We start from the raw sequence: 20,313 nt of genomic DNA on the forward strand, positions 1-20,313 counted from the left end.
CGTTTTGAGTAATATTATCTTGCTTTAAAGGTCACTGGGCTGGCCCGAGCTATTGGTTTCTTGTGATTCATTACGTTTGATATGCAACTTTTCGAGAAGTCCGCAGCGCCAACCTCTGGGTTAATGGAAGCCACACCAGCCACGAAGCCAGTAGCTTTGAATCTTCCCCGGATGGGGAGGCCTGGGCAGCGCGGGGTGAGTTGCTTCCTTTTGATCAGCAGTGCTGATGTGAACCAGAGGTCATGCATGTTCGGGGCCTGTGTGTTAGTTCTACTAGACAGCAGCAACTGGACCCCCCGACATCCCCCCCCACCCTGCCCCCACCCCAAGCCCGGGGAGTTTTGTTTTCCATGGTTGTCCCTCTCTAGGCTGACTTTTCCAGGACCCCTGGGGCACCAGAGAGACTTTGTTTTGGAAGATTCGGAGCCCTAAATCATTGGAGAAGGCCCCTCTGTCCACTCCTGGCCTTTCTCCTTCCATCCCAGGCTCCTTCAGACACAGATAAACCAATTGCTGCTTCCCTGGGGCATTCCTGCTCACCGATGTTAGGTGACAGGCTGGATTTGGAGGGAGATCTCTTTCTCCCAGGGGAGTCATTGGGTTGTTGAGTTCTTTTATGGGCATGCTTGAACTCTGGAGGGCCCCCAAACTGACAGCCACCTCTGCTAAATTGATCATATATTTTTCTGTCCTTACGTCATTCCATCGTCCTTCTGCAAATGCTTTGGTCTGCCATATTTTTATGGCTCTTCTTCCAAGAGGTTCCATGGAGGGTGGGTCAGCATGATTTATCTGCAAGGAGAAGGGAAGGAGAATTTCTTATCTCTGGTATCAGAAGGTGGGATTTCCCTCTTATCACCCTCGCTTTTGCTTTGGGGTTTAAAGGCAACACCAACTGGTCGGATTAAGAAGTTTAGGGAGTTCTTTAGGCTGCCAGCTTCGGAAAGTTGACAATGACCAGAAATGGGGGACTCAACCATCTCCTAATTTCACATCCTCCCAGATACGTAACATCACAGCGCACAGCCCCTGAGTTTGCTGCCAGGACAAGAAGATCTTGATTGGATTAAAATATTTCCCAGCGGAGGTTTTGAGGCTTTGGCAAACATAATGAGATGAGCAGCTCTTCAGAAACAGAACTTGAAAAATTAAACAAGTCATATATATTCATTATCAAAAAACGTAGAAAAGGCAGATAAGGAAAAAGAAGAAAATGAAAATCACCTGTAATCCCACCACATGGGGCTGACTATTCATATTTTACTGTGTATCTTTCTGGTCTTCAGGGTATAGCAAATGCATTTTAAACGAAAATAAGATCGGATTGCATATTACATATGACTGTTTTCATTAGCAAAAATTATATATACTCATTGTAAAATATTTAAATGATGAGCGACAAGGACAGTAACAACAGAACCCAAATTGCAACCCCCATTTTCTTACTAGTGAACGTCGTGCTAGATATCTCTTTTCCCCGTTGTTGGATCACCTGCTTTAAAAAAAATCTTAACGACATAGCATGGGCTTCTCCACGTCAGTGAAGTTGTCTCTACGTCATTATTCCTCGGGGGCAGAGTTGGGGATTCCATTATCAGGATGCACTATGGTTTAGCTAATACATCCCCTGCAGTTGGACAGTTAGGTTGTTTCCCATTGTTCATAAAGTCCTCCTCCCATAGCTCAGTCGATGCATTGCCAACACTTTGTCAGGTGGGATTTGGGTCTTGCCTGTGGCTCGTCAGGCAAAGGTGATCCACTCCTGTCAATGACTCTGTAGAGCGAGGCAGAAACGAATCTGCTAAGAACTGTATGAGCAGCAAGCCCGACTGCCGGTAGTTTAAACAACGAAGAGCTCCTTTCCCTCAGACAATGGGTAGTCAGAGGTGGGCTGCCGGTGATACTGACCCAGCTGCCCTGTGAGGTCATCAGGATCCCAGCTTTCTTTGTTGTCCCTCCACCCTAGTATTTTGACTCTTTATTTTTGTGCTTGGCTTCCTCACGTTCCAAGATGGCTGCTTTGGCTCCAGGCATCACGTCTGCTTTAAGACGGGAAGGAGGAAAGACTGGCACCAGACGGCTTTCTTCTGGAGCTTTCTCTTTGATAAAAAAATCAAAACTCTCCCGCAAATCCTCCCAACAGACCTCTGCATACATTTTATTGGCCCAGACTGTGCCGTATGGCTTACTCTAGCTGCCAAGAGGTCGGGAAGGTGAATCTTTTCTCTTTTTAGGAGGCAGGCGGGGAGAAGGACACTGGGAATGGGTGTTTGGATCAGTTAACCCATGGCTTAGTCGTAGCATCTAAAACATTTTCACTGATAGCTAGAGCTGATTTGGGGCATTGTCTCCACTCCCTGACCCCATTTGCTCTGACTTCCTGTGTCTCACCTGTTTCTTAGGGTCTCCAAACCCTGCCCTTAAGTCTTCCCATTTTGGTCTGGGCTCTTGGTTTGGGAGCCACATTCAGACTCTGCCCTGCCGGGCTGGGCTTTTCACTCAAACTCTTGCCCTTGTTGTCAAGGTGCTTTCTAGTCTGTAAAATGCTGGGTCATTGGAAGTACTTTTGTCGCTGGATTCGGTGCTGGGCTCTGCAGTGCAGAATTCCCAGCCTCCGGAAAGCTGCCCATGAAACCCAGTCGAGGGAGGGCAAAGGCACATCTTCTTAAAGCCTGGTTGTTCCACAGCTCTGACAGATGCAGGGCTGGCCAAGATTGGCCCGAGTTAGATTCTTCCAGAGGGTATTTCTTTGGTGGCCTGTGGCTACTACATCTTGACTTGGGGTCCCTTTCTCAAGAGAAGACCCCTCTGTAGCATCAGGGTCCTGCCTCCTTGAAGATCCTGCTTTTGACTTTTGAACTGGATCGACAGTCCATTTTTTCTTGGGAGGATCTTCTTTGTCCTGCGGCCCCACAGATCACGAGCTGGGTGGTATCTGGAGCCGTGGGGGAGCATCTGTGGTCAGGCTGGCCGTGGCTCTGCAGCTTAGAACCGGATCTCGGTTCACGACGACCACGTTGTGCCGCCCCTCGCTCCCCATCCCCAGGTGGTGACAGGCAGCAACGTCCCCAGGCATGGCCCAGTGTCCTCCAGGGGCCCAGACTGCCCCTGGTTGAGAAGCACGGCTTCTGCAGTTCAAGTCCCGCCTCTGTCGCTTAAGAACTGCATCATCTTGGCCTGGTTACTCCACCCAAGTAAGCTTCAATTTCCTTGCTTGTAAGTTGAGCATCATAAAAGGATCCACCTTGGAGGGTTATTTTGAGGATTCACTGAGTGAATATTTGCAAAGTGGAACAAAACAGTGCCTGGTGGCGAGTTAAGAGTGGCAGTTGTCACTCTGGTTCCTTCTGTGGCTGCTCGAAGGCGACAAACGGGCGGGTCTTTTATCTTTCCAACCTCAGTGCCTGGGCACGCTGACATTCAAAGTGTTTGCTGAATGCATGTAGGGCCTTTAAGCCCTGTCTTCCATGTGCAAACAGCCTAAGTAGGTCTGAAATCCCACTTCCCGGCCTGGCCACGGACCCACGGATCCCCGGGAGGTGGAGGGCGTGAAGGAAGCCCCCGTTTGCGGTGTGGAAAACTCTGTAGAGGCACTTTCTAGGTCCAGACCGCCCCCCCTACCCCCGCAGAGAAAAGAGAAGGGGAGAGGTGAGCACAGCTCTGAGCGTGGCAGTAAAGTCAGCTGGTGTGCGGGGAGCACAATGTTCCAAACACAATTAAAAGCCAATCAGGGTCCGGAAAAGTGCATTAATGTCCCTCCATCAAGCGGCAGGACACATGTGGCGTAGGCCTGTCTCTGGGGGCCGCTTCTTTAAGGGCTGTCACGATGGCAGCATCAGGCCCCCTGTCCCCCGCGGAACCCCTCGTGACCTTGCCCAGACGTGGGCCTCGGACATCGGGGTCCCCGGTATAGGGAAGGAGCCTGGGGCCAGCTCTGTCTGTGTTTTAAACTGTTGGTCTAGGTAGATGCCAAAGAGGAGAAATCAGATGAGTCTCCCTGAGGGTCCACTGATTTTTGGGAAAGCATGTGAGCGCCTTGCTCGTTCAGTCAACTGGGATTTCAGTCGGGGACCACTTCTGTGAGCCCAGTGCTGGGCTGGACCAGCGTTCTTGACTGTAGGCAGTGTCCCCGAGGGGCGCTGAGCAATGCCTAGAGATGATTTCAGTTGTCACAACACTGGGGTGCATCTAGCTTGTAGAGGCTAGAGATGCTGGCCCACGTCCTGCAATGCACAGGACAGCCTCTGCCATAAAGAATATGGTTCAAAATAGCAGGCAGGCTGAGGTTGAGCTCCTAGCTGAGGCCCAAGGACTATACGGTTATGGATATGGAGATAGTGGTGACCAAGACAGATGTGGTCCCTGCCTTTTGGCTGGGTTTTCATGATTGAAGTCATCTTAACTGTTTCTTTAAGTAGCGGGACTTGGACAGAAGTCTCTTTAAGAATAACATTGGTCTTTCTTTTGTCCTCTGTCCAAGCGGGGGCCTGGCGGTGAGTGTGCGTGTGTGTGTGTGCGTGTGTGTGTGTGTGTGTGTTCAGAGCTGTGGGGGGCATATGTTTGGACTTGTGTGGTTGTCTGTTTATGTCTGTGCTGCTCATCGGTGTGGCTCTGTTCATAAGAGAGGGTTTTTTTCCCCCCTCCCCTGTCATTTCCTTCCTCTGCTTGCCAAAGAAGCATGGGTGGCTTGCCTGGACCTTCTGGGGTTGGCTTCGTCACCAGACAAGATTAAGAAATAGTGAGGGGACCACCCTTCTCTGACCCCTTCCATCTTCCTCCTCGTCTCCATGCTCTCTCCCTCCCCTCCCCTCCCTGCCCCCACCTCAGCGATAAAACAAGAGGTCAATAAACTTGCCTCTGAATCCAAGCTTTGAACTTGAAGTTTGGTTTAGGCTAACTTGGCTGCGCCTGCATGAGTATCCAGGAAGCTCTAAAAATGGTGTTTCAGAGGAATCAAAGCACATCCATGAGAACAATTGATCCCAACAAGGGTTTCCCACCTCGGCACCATGGACATCCTGGGTCACTCGATTCCCTGCTAGGAAGGGCTCTCCTGTGCATTGTAAGGGCGTGGAGTCACATCCCTGACTTGGACCCACCAGACACACCCCAGTTGGGGAGTGACAACCAAAAATGTCCCCAGACATTGCCCAGAGTCCCCTGGCAGCGTGAAATCCCCCCCACCCCGCCGACTGAACACCAGTGATCTACCAATGCACAGAGCAACACGGGAGAATCCCGCACACTTATATTTGAACAGAAGAAGCCGGCTGCTAACGTGTGATACTGTGTGATCCCATTTATATAAAGTACAAAAGAGGTAGAGCTGAACAGGATCATGGCTGCCCTTTGGGGAAGGGGGACACACAGGAACTGGAAAGCCACACGATGAGACCTTCGGGACACTGCTTTTCTTTTTTCTTTTCTTTTCTTTTCTTTACCTTTCCTTTCTTTTCTTTTTTTTTAAATCTAAATGCTGGTTAAGTGTATGCTACGTGTGCTTTTCTGTATGTATTTGACACCCGTATTGAAAGCTGTGTGTGTGTTGGGGGGTGGAAACACATATTAAATGAACACATTTGGAGAATCAGAGAAGACTGTCTTAACAAAAAAAAAAAAAAAAAAAAAAAAATCCCAGTGGCGCAGGGTTTGATCTCTGTCCCAGACCCTGGAGTGGACGGTTTATGAGCGGCTTTATTTAAATGATTCTTATGCACTCCCTCCAGCTGTTTCTAAAGCTGCAGGAACAATAAGTCTACTGAGCAGTGATCTGATTGAGGAGAACACGTTGTCAGCCTCTACACACACACACACACACACACACACACACACGCGCGCCCCAAACAGAGACGTCACCAGGCCTGGGTTGAATCGAGTTTCCTGCCTTTGTGTTCTCCAGGCAGCCCTACACACTACAAACTGACACACGAAATGGACCCATAAGCCAGGTGGAGGTTTAGGAAAACAAATGGCCCTTTTAATCTTCTGGAAGGGGGGGGAAAATAATAATCATCACGTCCAACAATTCAAGTTTGCCTCTTGACACTTGTTTAAAGGCAAGGCTTGGCCTTAGCCCTCTGTCCTGAATCCTTATCACCCGCACCAGCCCTGTCTCAATCCAGAGAGCTCTGGATTATTACCCGTCTGGCGTGTTAGGTCTTTACGGACTGTAGCACAGCTATGGGGTGCCCAAAGCAAAGGCTCTGGGTATTCTGTATTTTTTTTTTTTTTTTTTAGTGCTCCCCTTTCAGGGAACACCAAGGAAGTTTCTGGAAGCAAGCGGGCCACAAGATGTGTCTGAGAGACCCCCAGTCTTCCTCCCAGAGGCCTCCTCGGGCATCAGCATTTGGGAAAAGCCGGGTAGACGCTTGCTGTAACCTCCCCAGCTGGTCAGCATTTATAAAGTGGGGCACATCTGTTCTTCACTGTCAGCGTGGCGAAGGGGAGGGATGGAGAGAGAGGAGAAAGCCCAAACACTGGGCTCCATCCCACCTAGTGCCAAGAGAAAATTGCTTCTAAGTTGGAATCATGGGGAAGGGCTTCATTACAGGGCAGAGACTTCCTCAAAATGCCTCCCTCCCCCTCCCCCTTTCTGCTTTCTCTCTTTTTAAAAGTCTCCAGGTTCGAGCCCGTCTTGAGATTTATGATGTGTTTTGCTTTGCAAACCCCCTAAGATCGTATTTGGGTGACAAAGAGCTGAGAGGTCTGCAGATAGCCTGTTGGTTGAAAAAGAGAGTGTCATGTATAATGAATACAGGATATTTAGCAGTGTCTCTTTCATGTACATACATCAAGTTATAAATGCCCCCACGCGTGTGCAAAGCCCATAGCCACAGGCTCAGGGGCGGCACCCCCTCATCACGTGCACAGAGAGGCATGACATGCTTGCAAACACATGCAAAAGACCCACAGGCGTGCGGAAGCATGTTCATACATGAGCAGGCCCACACCAATATAGCAAACTGGAAACAGACCCAAACCCACTTCCGACATCAGAGCGCGATGGGGATATGCACCCCCCCGCCCCCCCCCCCCCCCGATGCAGGCCCCTCCCAGGGGCCCCTCCGAAAAGTTTAAATGAATGGTCTCGGAGGGACCTGCTTTGCTTCTTCTTCCGGCTTCAGTTTTCCTTGCAACACAGAGGTCTTCTGAAACAGTCGCGGGGCCCACAAACCACACTCCGTTCTGCTTTCTAATGAGACCTCCAGGCCCATAACAAAGCCAAAAGCTCCAGAAACTGCATTTCACCGAGCTCTAAGCACAGGCCTGGCCCAGGACCTCTTGGAGGCCGCTGTTCCTGCCTTCCCAGCTGCTGCAGTAAACTTTCCAAGGGGGACCTGACACCGCCAGAGGGTTCCTGGGGACCCTGGCAGAAAAAGGGACACGGAGATGGATGACCCAAAGCCACGTGATGGAGAAGGGCCCTCGACAGCCAGGACCGGCAATGACATGGGGTCTCAGAGAGACAAAATGAAACCTGGCCCCCAGTCTTCCATCCTTTCCTCTAAGATCTAATTACAGATGTCTTGACATTCCTTCTGCATAGAGTTTCCTTAAAAGATTTGCCAAGAAGGAACATTTGGAAACTGTGTTTTAGGTATAATCCCGTCTGGGAGTCACTCTCGCTGGCTGGGCCCTTAGATGACAAACACTTCATGATGGCGAGCTCCATGGACACCGCGTTTGGAAGACTGGATTCTTGACCCACAGCATATACCCCGTGTGGACAATGGCCTTTTGGCAGAGCATGCCTCTCTGATCTCACGTTCATTTCGACACAAATATACTTATTGTGGGTACCGAGTTTATGTGGCGGACTCCTCTTGACACATGTTCACAATAAAAACACATTCTTTTTTTCCCCTTCCCCTGACCCTAGGAAAAAAACAAAAAAAAGATTAACATTTTTCAAGATGCTGTTTTAATGGCACGAAAACTGTCTGAGTGTTCACTCTGCTTTTGTATTTTTTTTCTTTTCTCCTTTTATTAAAAAGGCTTTTAAAACCAAACATTCCTGGCTTGTAATTCCTCTTTACTTTTGCTTTTATGCTGAGGGAGAGACAGATTAGATTAGATTAAAGACCGAGGGACACCTCGTGAAATACATTCCATTTAGAGACAGTTTGGTTGCTAGGGTCAGTGCATGCGCGTGCGGGCCGGCGTGCGTGTTTCTTCTTGTGGCTTTACTGATGGTCTTTTTGCAAACACGGTGTTCTGGTTTCTAGGAATGCATTTGTTCCTTCGGCTTCTTCTCTTTAGAAGTCTGCAGCCTTTGATTGTGGCCTGACTTTTAGGGGTCTGTGGCGTTTGGCGGGGGGGGGGGGGCAGTAAATCTTATTAGTTCTTCTCTTCAGCTTCTCACTTCTCAAAACTTTTTCCAAAAGCAGTGGCAGTTTCCTCACAGGCTGCAGATGAAAGAGATTGTTTCAAAGACCTTCTCCCCCCCACCCCCACCAGGCCCCCAGGTTTGTCTGATGATGTCATAGTCTTAACCAGGGTAACACACTGTGACATCACAACCCAAAGGCTACTGACCTTGGCCTGGAATTCAAAGGAAAAGCGGCCCATAAACTTCTAAAGCAGGCAGGAGATAAATATCCTTAGTCATAAAAGAACAAACGAAGTTTGGGGCGGGGGGGGGGTGCTGCTGGGGAAAAAAAAAAACCCCAGAACTTTTTTTTTTTTTAAAGAAATACAGTAAAATGCTCTGCCAAATATTCCAGGAAGTGCCAGTGGCCATTTTGATGATGTGAACTAGACTTTAAAAAAGAAAAGAGGAAAAATGGGCTTGTTGAAGAAGGGTTGTTTACAATATTAGAAATCATTAGGCAAATCTCCCCCTCCCCAACTAGAATCTGCCCCGTGAATCCGAGCAGAGTAGAATAACAGGCAAGCATCCGTGTCTGAGTGACTGGGCGGTGGGGGGGGGCGGGGGGGGATTAGCTACCAGGAAAAAGGGAGAAATCCAGGGGAGGTATTTATCAGAGAGGGAAAGTGCTCTGGGCAAAACAGAAAAATGGGTGAAATCAGAATCAAACCTGGAATTTTGTTAATAGTAACGTCCCAGCATTGATTTCTTGGCTTTGAGCCATGTTCTGTGGTCATGCAGGATGAGAACATTAGGGGAAACTGGGTGAAGGGTATATGGGGATTCTTCTATCATCTTTGCAACTTTCCTCTCTGAAGTAAAAAATTTATTTTTTGAGGAAAAGGGCCATGGTGTTTTGCATGTCCTGGTAGGGCTTCCATTTTTCAGTCTGGAAATTCTGTTCATCCCTAGGGGGTTGCCACTAGGTAGCCCTGCACTGGATTCCTGTGACGGTGATGAGCACGTGACAGGCAGGTGGCTAGTTAAGAGACGCAGGGAAGAGGTAGAGCCCCGGAGTTACCTTTGGGCAACTTAAGAGAAGGAAAGGAGAGTCTCTTGGGCCATCCCCAATTATTCTTGTCCTCAGAGCCTTCCGTGAGACACCTAGCCCCAATTTCATAGGAATGCATTTTTCTCAAGACGTCCAGAGGGTAGGTAGATGACACAGCATGAGGAGCTGATCTCCAGAGGCTGGGAGGGGTAGGAGAACAGCACGGAGCTGGGAGAGGGGAGATCCTGCCCCTGCCTCCACATGGATTTGCATATTGTATGAGGAAAGCCAGTTCTCTTTCTAGCCTATTTTCCTTGCCTGCCAAATGGGGGTGTTGGGTAACAGATCACATGGGCAAATAGACTTCATGTCAGATGCTGCTTTGGATCAACTGGTAGAGACTGGTTGGGGCCCTCCGGAGCCTGAGATCAGTGAAAGGAGTGTTGTGATCCATTAGTAATGTCTGCCATGGATGTGGGCAGGGAAAGGGGAGGCAGGCTTGTCATCCCAGGTCCTTGAACACTTGGGCCTAGCCTCTCCAGGGCCTGCTAATCCAAATAGACTCTTGTGCCTTCACCAATATCTGTGTGGGATAGTAGAGAGAACACAGACCCTGGAGTCAGCCAGCAGTGAATTCCAATTCTGTCTGTCCTCCATGCACTGGTGGTTTTTGACAAATATGACCTTTGACATTTGACATGTCAAATGTGGCGTTTGATATTTGACAAGATGAACCACCCAAGCCCTGTGACTATCCCCTGCCATCTGGGGGAGATGGGCAGATTAACAGGCAACAAAAACACTCTGTGCTGTGATGACATAGAGTGTTTTCAGAGTACTGAGTCGGGTGACCTGACTCACACCTAAGGGGCAGGCAAAGAAGACTTCCTGGAGGAAGTGGCATCCAAGCTGGATTCTGAAGGATAAGCAGATATCATCTCGGGGAAGGGAGCAGGGAGAGATGAGAATAGAATTTGGCTGGGCTCAGATCATGTAGGGCCTGGTTGGCCTTGTTAGGGGGAACTTAAGCTTTTTTCTGAGGGTAATGGGGAGCCATTGAGGAGTTTTCTGCAAGGAGTTTCATTAGCAAAAAAAAAATGTCTTTCTGGCTTCAGAGCTAGATTTGGGGTAAGGGTGAGACTGGAGGCCATTTCTGAATCCAAGTAAGGAATGATGACAGCTTGTAGTAGAAAATGAGCAGAGTGGGGTGGACCATTGAAAGTTATTCAGGGATTGACTAGGTATGGGGGACTCCAGTTACCAAGGTCTCCAGGCCTCCGTTTTATCATTTGTATGAAGTCATCTGCCCCTACAGTCATTTTGAGGTTTCGATGAGATGAGATGTGTCCTGTGCTTAGCACAGTACACTGTAGGTGCTCGATAAATGCTAACCATATCCCTTAATTCCCAAGAGTCTGATGATTCAGTGAGGGATGGACATGGTGAAGTCAGGCCAGAGAGAGGTAAGGGATTGAGAGGAATGCACAGAAAGTTAGGGGCATAATCAAGATTTGAACCCAGCTTCTCCACGATTCCTAATCTAGGGTCCCAATCCCACTCTCTTCCCTTTGGAGCTTCCTTCCGAAATGTGTTATTTGATGTTAGAGGAAAATAAGATCTCCGTCCTAGGTTGAATCGCATCCCTCAAAAAGATGTTAAAGTGCTAAGCCAAGTACCTGTGAGTGTGACCTTATTTGGAAGTAAGGTCTTTGCAGATGTAATGGAGTTAAGGTGAGGTCATACTGGATTGGTGTGGATCTTAATCCAATGACTGGTGTCCTTATAAGGAGAGAGAAATGAGCACAGACACCCTGTGGGTGAAGCAGACACAGAGATACAGTGATTCAGCTACAAAGCCAAGGGGTGCCAAGGATCGCCAGCAACCACCAGGAGCAAAGAAAGAGGCATGGAACAGTCTCCCTCACAGCTTCCAAAAAGGAGCCAACCCTGTCAATTCCTTGATTTCTGACTCCTTGTCTCCAGGACTGTGCAAGAGTACATGTCTGCTATTTTGGGCCCCTCAGTTTGTGGTACCTTGCTACAGGAAGCCCAAGGTCACTATTGTAGTCCCCTAAGAGGGGTGTCTCACTCGCAGCGTCAGCTACTGTCAACGTATTGGTCCTGAACTCTAGGAAGACATTTGGAAAGGAGGGCAGGGGCCTGGGAGCCTGGGGGTGGCACCACGGGTGTTCTTAGAGTTACCTTGACCATGACATGGTTTCCTGAGTGTGTGCGTCAGCTGTCAGCAATGTCCAGCCCGCGATAACCTTGAGGGATGACCCAGCAGAGAAAAATGCAGGTGGTGGAGAGGGGAAATGGTCCACTCATCTACAGACGAGAGGCTGCCCCTGGCTCATGGAAGGACAAGGCAGGAAAGCAACAACAATGACATAAGAATAATAATCACAGCAGCAAATATGACCACCAGCTCCCTCTGCCTTGGACCGAGCTACCTTCATCTCCCATCTGGATGACTCAGTGGCCTACCTCTCATTCCTATCCCCATCCTGGACACATTCTTCACTGGCTTCTGTTTGGCTCTTTTTAAATTTTTGTAAAGTCCATTTTATTGGGGTACGATTTATATAAAATCAAATACACCCATTCCAAGTGTACAGTTCAAGGAGTCTTGACAAATGTATGCATCTGTGTAACGACCAACACGATCAAGACATAGAACATCCCTCACTACAGAGTGAGGACCTCCTGCCCTTCCCATCACCTGCCCACCCCTATCTGTACAGTCTGGCCCTGGGCAACCACTGATTTGCTTTCTGTCACTATAGACGAGCTTGATCATTTCTAGAGTTTCAATTAATGGCATCATCCAGTGTGAACTCCTTTATGTCTGGCTTCTTTTGCTCAGCATCGTGTTTTTGAGATCCATCCACATTGTTGCATGGATCAATGGCAGGTTCCTTTCTACTGATGAGCAGCATTTCGTTATATGGGAGCACAACAGTATAACCATTCACCTGTGGAGAGTCATGTGGGTTATTCCCAGTTTTTGCCTATTGTGAATAATGCAGATAGGAACATTCAAGTATAAGACTTTGTGGACATAACGGTTTTTTCCCCCCTTGGGTAGACATCTAAGAGCAGAATTGCTGAGACAGATGGCAAGTGTATGTGTAACTTTTTTAACCTAATGTAAACGATGTAAGATAAAACTAAATGTAAGGGTTATAACTATATCATTTCTAGAAGAAAGCACCCTAGGAAATCTTCGTGGCTTTGGACTAGGCAGAGATTTCTTAAGGCACAGAAAGCATATAACCCGTAAAATACGAATAAGTGCTAAATGGGACTTTGTTAAGACTTTAATATGTCCTCTCTTTGAAAGACCCTGTTGAGAAGGGTGATGCATGGAAGTGTTGAATCAGTATATTGTACACCTGAAACTAATATAACACTGTATATTAACTAACTGGAATTAAAACAAAAACATCAAAAAATTAAAAATACGACCTCAGGAAGAAAGAGGGAAAGGAGGAAAGAAAGAAAGAAAGAGGGCGCCTGGGTGGCTCAGTTGGTTAAGCGACTGCCTTCGGCTCAGGGCATGATCCTGGAGTCCCGGGATCGAGTCCCGCATCGGGCTCCCTGCTCAGCAGGGAGTCTGCTTCTCCCTCTGACCCTCTTCCCTCTCATGCTCTCTATCTCTCATTCTCTCTCTTTCAAATAAATAAATAAAAAAAAAAAGAAAGAAAGAGAAAAAAAGACAGACAGACCTGTTGAGAAAATGAGAAGGCAAGCCATAGTAGGGGAGAAAATATCGGTAAATCATTGATGTGACAAAGGACATATATCCAGAATACTGAAAGAAGTCCTATAACTCACAAATAAGAAGGCAGATGACCCCACTTAAAAATGGGCAAAAGATTTTAACAAACCCTTCACAGAAGAAGGTATGTGAGCTGTCAAAAAGTTCCTTAGAAAGCACTCAACACCAATAGTCATGGGGTAGAAGAAAATGAAAACCATACGAGACTCCCCTGTCCACCCACCCCAATGGCTAAAATAAAAAATCATCACCAGTCCAAGGGAGGACAAGAATGTGGAAGCCCAGACTCTGCTGGTGGGCACACAGAATGGTGTGGGCCACTCTGGGAAAGTGTGGCTTTCTTAAAACAACTTGCTCTTGTCCCCCAGTGGCTTCTCATGGCTCTAAAATAACATCCAAGTGTCCTGTGACCCACCTGCCCTCTGCCGTCTGGCTCCGGCCGTCCTCCCACCTTGGCTTGAGTTCTTCTCTCCTGGGTTCAGTCCCTTCCAGCCCTGTGACCTTTCTTCTGACCTTGAAGCACAGGGTGCTCCTTTGCTGTTCCCTCTGCCTGGATGCTCTTCCAGGCCTTCGAATGGTGATTCCCATGATCATGTCTTCTGGCAAATGTCCTCTTCTCAGGAACACCTTGGCTGGCCATCATATCCAAAGAGGTGGCCCCCCACCGCGGCCCAGCTTGGTACCTTTTTCATGTACCTCTGGAAATCTCCTATGTATTTGCTCGTTCTTCACCTCCGCTCTCCCCATTGTGCCGACTAGAAAGAAAGCTCCAAGATGGCGGATGGTAGGGGCCTTGCTTCTCTGTTCAACACTATGCCCCGTAGCACAGCTCCTGTTACCCACAAGGACCTTCATAAGTGTCGAATCCCTAAGTGTCTCCTGTGGGGACAAGGGGAACACTGTTAGTTCCTGGCAGTATGGGATTCGAACCCCGCTCTCTCTGGCTCTAAAGCCTTGGATGTACTCCTTCTCAAAGCTCACAGACATGATGAGGCTAAGTTCCTGGAGGGCATGACTCTGATTCCAACATCAGGCTCTAGACTCTGATGCCAGTCGAGAGAAGGCCAAGGTAGGGCCCCCAGAATGGGAGTGGCCTGAGGGGGGCACCGGGGTGTGTTGGTGTGGGGCCAAAAGGGGCCCAGGTGTGACTTTGGTCATTTTCTCTTGCCCCTTGGAAGTCAGCAAGAGAAATAGGGTGAATTTGTTGAAATCCTCGCCCGTTTCCCACCTGAAGAGAGAACTGCCCTAAGGAGGACAGAGGACTCTGGGCCGGGACCCCGGGCAGGAGGCTGTTGTTTCTGTGTTGGATTGCAGTTGTCAGGATTGGAGCGGGATTTGGGAGCTCACCTACTCCCTGTTCCCCAGGTGGGGACCACTGAGGCCTGGGAGTGGAGGTGGAGAGGAATGTGCAAGCCCGGGTTGGGCCTTAGGGTCCGGCAGAGCAGGAATTTACTGGATTTTGGTAGAGTCTCTTTGAGCAAAGACCTTCGTCAAAGTGTGGAGACAGAGAACCAGTCCGTGCGTGGATGGCTGAGAGCTTGGGGCCCGCCAGACGGAATTTCAGCTTTGACTCTGCCATTTGCTAGCTTGTGATCTTGGGGGATGATCTTCCCTCTGTGAGGCTCAGTTTCCTGCTCTGTGAAGTGGGGATGACAATACGGCCCTCCTACAGCATCCTTGAACTTATTACATGAAGAAATCCATATTGCTTGGCTCGGTGTCTAGCGCTTAGCAAGAGCTTAATCAATGGTGTCAATTATGGTGATTGCGATTGTGATCATACCTTCTAGAACTCTGGCGAGGTTAGCAGGGTGATCGGGATCAGAAGAGGACTAGAAGTTGGAAGATATCAGTTAACTGTCCATAGCCTGGGCATCTCCAGAAATCCAAATTCAACACTCACAGCAAAGACCCCCAGCCTGGAGGCCCCCAGGGGCCCCGAGCATCCCTATGATGCTTCCTCGGGTGCCATTCTTGGAGTGAAGGGAAGAGACTTAACATCAGTGGAAGAGCCAACATCCGGGTGTATTCAGAATCAAGAGTCCTGCCCTTCCATTTCCCGAGACTTGGGACAAATTACTGAACTTCTCAGTTGATGAAATCTGTGAACATGGGAAGGTTACTCCCTTTCTCAGAGAATTATGGAGACGCACGGATGGAGAGGGGTGTTGGAAAGCACTCATGAGGTCTAGGAGCCGAGGCTAAGCAGGGGCTGCCCCAGCCGGTGCCTTCCCACTGCCTGAGCAGTTGGGAGTTTCTGAAGCTGCCCACTTGGCTCCAGAAGAGAGAGATTCCCAGACAATTTAAGTGCCCTGGACATGCCTGAACTTGCAGGTGCCATTTTGAATCCGAGAGGCCATTGAGTTAAATGAGTTCAGGGAAAATGCATCTGGGCAACTTGTAACCCTATCTAGACCAAGGCAGGTTTTCCTCACCAGTCAAGGGAGGGAAACAGGAATCCTGGGCTTTTTACGAGCCACTGAGACCTCACCCACCCTTTATCGCATCTGCTTGTCACAATAGTCTGGGAGATAGCCCAGGGAGATGCTCATGTCCCCGAGATCCCTGGGAGAGATAGCTGCTGACTTCAAAGGGACTCCAGCCAACCGGTGGGATGGGCGATGAATGCTTGCAGCAACCTTGCGGAGCAGGGAGGACCCCTGGCCAAGGGGACTGACAGGTCTGGGGCATTCGTTCAGAGGAGCAATGGATCGAAGACGGGTGATGGGATTTTTTGGCCTCGTGCAAGTCTGCCAAGATGCTAAGTGAAACAAGGGAAGTCGAACTCATTAAAGATAATTGGGAAGGAAGAAGGAAGTTAACGTTCATTGAGTTCCCGCTATGGAGCACAGGCCCTGTGAGGGAGGACTAATGATACCCATTGGACAGATGAAGAAATGGAGGCCTACAGCAGTGAGAGGTCTTGCCCAAGGGCCACCCAGCTGTTCAGAAGGCAGGGATTGGTCCCTGTAAGTGGTGACACTTACACCTTTCACTCCTAACTGCCACTGAGCTGTGTATAACACCTACTATGTGGTTATACTTAGGGGGTGGGGTGGGAGGTCCCAACCTTCCTGACCTCCTCTTTACATCTCTAGCTACTCTTGACCTGTTCTCTGGGTTCCAGCCACCACCCGGGTCCTCTTTCCCTTCTTTGAATAAACCCTGTTCTCTCCTCTCCTGGCATCTTTTGCTTAAAAGACCCCGTCCTACGCAGCACCTGCTTATCTTTCAGATTTGCACACCTGGGGAAGTCCTCTCCACCTCCCTGAGTCTTCCCCGTTCTCCCTGACCACGAGAAAAATCCAGATTCCTATTCCCAGGCCCATGGCAGGTCCTGTACTCCACCGTGAAGCTCACTGCAGCTCGGAAACACACTTGTGGTATCGAACTAGACCCAAGCCCCACACTAGACCCAAGTAGACAGCTCACCTGTCTTGTCCATGGCTACGTCCAAATACCGGTGGAAGGGTAGGGAAGTTTGCAGGAAGACCCCAGCCAAGCAAAAGGATCAATGAACACATAGACGAAGAGGAAGAGGGAAGAATCCAGAGGTTGGGAGCCTCCACAATGCCTTAGAAAGAGTCATTCTCATGCCTTCTGTCCCAGCCACTCAGATTCCAGGCAAAGGTGAAGGGCCAGACATTCTCCAGGGCTCCCATTACGAAGCCAATATGTATTTTGTATGCCATGTGTTTATGTTTTTCCCTTTGAAGACTGCCTGGAAAAGGCTAACAGTCATGGAAGTAACAAACACTTTGTCTTCTCTTCTCTTGCCAAAAGCAATCTTTAATCACCCCACCAAGTAATGGGCTCAGAATAGCATAATGGAAACAAAGTACTTAAAATACTTTCTTGGGTGGATAAACACTGCCGAGGGGGGGAAAAAAAAGTCTTACACGCCCAGCCCCATCCTTTTCACCGTATACACAGTGAGGAGACGTGGAAGGAAGAGAAGAAATCTTTCCCAAACAGGTAATTGTAAATAACCAGAACACACATATTTTTCATGATAGCATGGTGGGTTGTCCATCCTGAGGATGAGCTAGTATTTGCTTAATTCTTCCTCCCTCCCCCCCCCTTTTTTTTAACTCTTGTCACCAAGTGACAAAAAGTAGGTCTGACATGACCAGTCAGTGGGAGGGGGTTCTCAGAGAGTCTTTGGCGGGGGGGGGGGTCATTCTTTCTCAAATCTCTTTACATGTGGGGACATTCTGGGAAGGGGATGGACGTCCTCGTGAAGCTGAAGGGTTTATTTGTGTTTAGAAGAGGGCATCTTTGCTGATTGATGCCCACTTTGTCTAAAGCCAAACCTGGGAAGAAAATCACAAAGTGTGGGTTATGGAATCCAGGATGCAGATTCCTGGTGGGATGCCAAGTTTGGTATGAGAGGAAACAGATGTTCATGCTGTGAAGATAAACTCTTAAGATGACCATCTCCTCCAAGTAGCCTTCCTGGATTTCCTCAGTGGGACTCCATCTCTCTCTACTATGAGGCAAACAAGACAAGAAGAACTAGGTGACTTCTGAAACTTAGAAATGGTATTATCTTGGCCAGGTTACTTATTCTCTCTGAACGTTGGTTTTCCCACGTATAATGGGGAGATAAAAATACCTCCTTTATGAGTATCCCCTAAACATAGGACTAAATGGTTTGTGGTCAGTTTCTTGCTCAGAGCACTTAACCTAGTCTGACTAGAAGTTGGAATTACCCAGGCATGCCTGAGGGTCCCCTTGAAGTGTGGGGGCGCAGGGAAGAGGGAAGCAGGGTGTGAGTCACATCTTTTTCCTGAGCTCTTGTGTCCTGGTCACTGTGTTAGGTCCTTTTACATAGATGGTCTCTTGCGTTCCTCACAATTATAACATTTTCGAGAAGGTGTAATTACCTCTACTTTTTAGATGAGACAAGTGAGTTTCACGATGTTCAAACCACTCGGCCAGGGTCACACAGTAGGTGGTTGAACTCTGCAGGGAACTTAACCACACCCTCCACCTCCCTCCTGGTCCCTTCCTGCCTGGTACCATGCACATAGGAGGTGCTCAACACATATGTGTGGTGACAATCGAGATGTCCCTTGCTCCTCGAATGCCCATTCCCTGACTGGTCATCTATGAATCACTGCAAACATTTTGACATTTTTTCCCCATATACTGAACCTGAGTGTTGGCTATGAACGACTTATTCACAGAGCAAACTAACATTTGTGAGCACTTACAAGAATATTGCACACTGGACATTCACGTTCCTGGAGGAGAACTGTGATCTATTCACTAAGGAGGTCTCTGTGTTAAGGTCACTAGATATACAGCCTGTTTATAAGGGGAAATGCACAAGAAAGATGTTTGATGAGGGGCTTAGGTAAACACAGACCATGATACAGAAGTGCTAATCAAGCTGGAAGCCCAGTCACGTCGGTCAGTCCATTTGACCCTTCCAGATGGGGGACAGGGGATAACCAGGTATCACTGGAAGTTTTATGATGGGGAGAGTCTGATGTCTCCGGATCTGCTGGCCCTTGGGTCTTTATATCTGCGGTTAGGGCAGCCTTGGTGATGGTTGGACACATTCTTGCCCATCTGTCTCCCTCTTCTAGACCTTCTCTGCCCTCTGGCGAGGTGGAAACGTTCCGAGTTTTGGCACCAAAAGAACTGGGTTGGGCACTTAATCTTCCCAGGCGATTAGTTTCCTCATTCGTAAAAATAGCAACAGACTTCTTGGGAGGATGCAACCAGACAATGGACGTAAATGGCTTAGCGCAGGGCCAGGCACTTACCAAGTGCTCAGTTGAGTGCTGTCTCCTTTCAGGTACCATTCTAGATGCTGGCATACCACGAGGAACCAGGCAAAGTGCTTACATTGCTGTGCGGAGGAATAGACAAAAAAGAAATAGACACCCACCCCATCAGTGGGTGCTAGAAACCAGGCCGTCTACAGCCAGCCAGGGGCTCGAGATAGCAGGAGGCTGGAGGTGCTATTTTATATAGAGTAGTCAAGAGATGGCATTGGGGCAGAGACCTGAAGAAGTCTGGGAATCAAACTTGGGCGATTTGGGGGAACAGTGTTCCAGGCAGAGGGAACAGTGAGTGCAAAGGCTGAGGCCAGAACTCGGTTGGTATGTTTGAGGAAGAGCAAGGAGGCTTTGGTGGCTGGAAGTACTGTGGCCAAGAGGGGCCAATTGCCACTGAAAAGGACGCTATTCAAAAGGTGGTGGGAGATGAAGCTGTAGAGGTAGGGGTGGGGATGGCTCAGCTCCCATAGACCTTGAAAGAGCTTGGCTTGGCGTCTGAATGAAAGTGGAAGCTTTTTAAGAAAGGAATGACCTATCTCCCTTTTCCACCCTTCTTTCCCCCCTAAATTGTGTTATGAAGAATTTCAAGCATATAGAAAAGGTGGGAAAAAATGTATATAAAACATCCATACACCCGCCCAGTGGATTCTACGCTCAACACTTTGTTCTAATTGCTTTACTGCACATCTGCTCATTTATTTATCCCTCTACCCATCTATCAACTCATCTCATTGTTTTGTTGCATTTCAGAGTAAATTGCAAGGATCAGTTACTTCATCCTCCAAATGCTTTGGCATGCATATCACTAACCCAGAGCCCGATATTTGTTTATGGGTTTTTTTTTTTAAAGAGAAAATTTACACACAGTGAAATGCACAGATCGTTAAGTGTACCGTTCTTGGAATTTTGATGGATTTTTGACATACCTGTGCCACCCAACCCCCTATCAAGGTAGAGAACATTATCTTCACATTCTCCCCTTGCCCTGCCCCCAGGCAACCACTGTTCTGATTTTTTTTCCCACCATGTGTTAGCGGTGCCTCTTCCGGAACTTTATATAAATGGAATCGTTCAGTATGTTGTCTTGTGTAAGGCTTTCTTCACTCAGCATAATGCATTTGAGATTTATACATGCTATAACTTGTATCAGTTATTTATTTATTTATTTTTTTGAGGGATAGTATTTTTTTGTATGGACATACCACAATATCCTGCTGATGGACACCTGGGCAGATTCTAGCTGTTGGCTGTCTTACCTTTATAAAATGATCCCCCCTCCGCAACCCCAGCTGCAGGGTCGGGGGGGGGTGGGGGGTGGGGAGGGCGGGGAAAACAGACCCAAGGGCGAGAAGACAGAAGCAGTAGACCATTTGGGAGGGCTACT

At 48.5% G+C, this 20,313-nt stretch overlaps 1 long non-coding RNA gene across 9 annotated transcripts in view; it reads left to right on the plus strand.

Annotated features, from left to right (window-relative positions):
* LOC113913015 overlaps positions 1 to 20,313 on the plus strand; it is a 124,965-nt gene that overhangs the window by 25,147 nt on the left and 79,505 nt on the right. For 5 of the 9 annotated variants that reach the window (XR_003517062.2, XR_003517069.2, XR_003517059.2 and 2 more), the window contains 2 exons: positions 31 to 195; positions 6,238 to 8,437. The exons of 1 other annotated variant lie outside the window; for it this stretch is intronic. This is a non-coding gene — a long non-coding RNA (uncharacterized LOC113913015). Of the gene's footprint in view, positions 1 to 30; positions 196 to 1,003; positions 2,165 to 6,237; positions 8,438 to 20,313 lie in introns of those variants that run through there. 3 more of the 9 variants (XR_003517061.2, XR_003517060.2, XR_003517065.2) reach the window with 3 other exon arrangements.

The sequence above is a fragment of the Zalophus californianus genome, chromosome 14, assembly GCF_009762305.2.
Source record: "Zalophus californianus isolate mZalCal1 chromosome 14, mZalCal1.pri.v2, whole genome shotgun sequence".
NCBI classification, from domain to species: Eukaryota; Metazoa; Chordata; class Mammalia; order Carnivora; family Otariidae; genus Zalophus; species Zalophus californianus.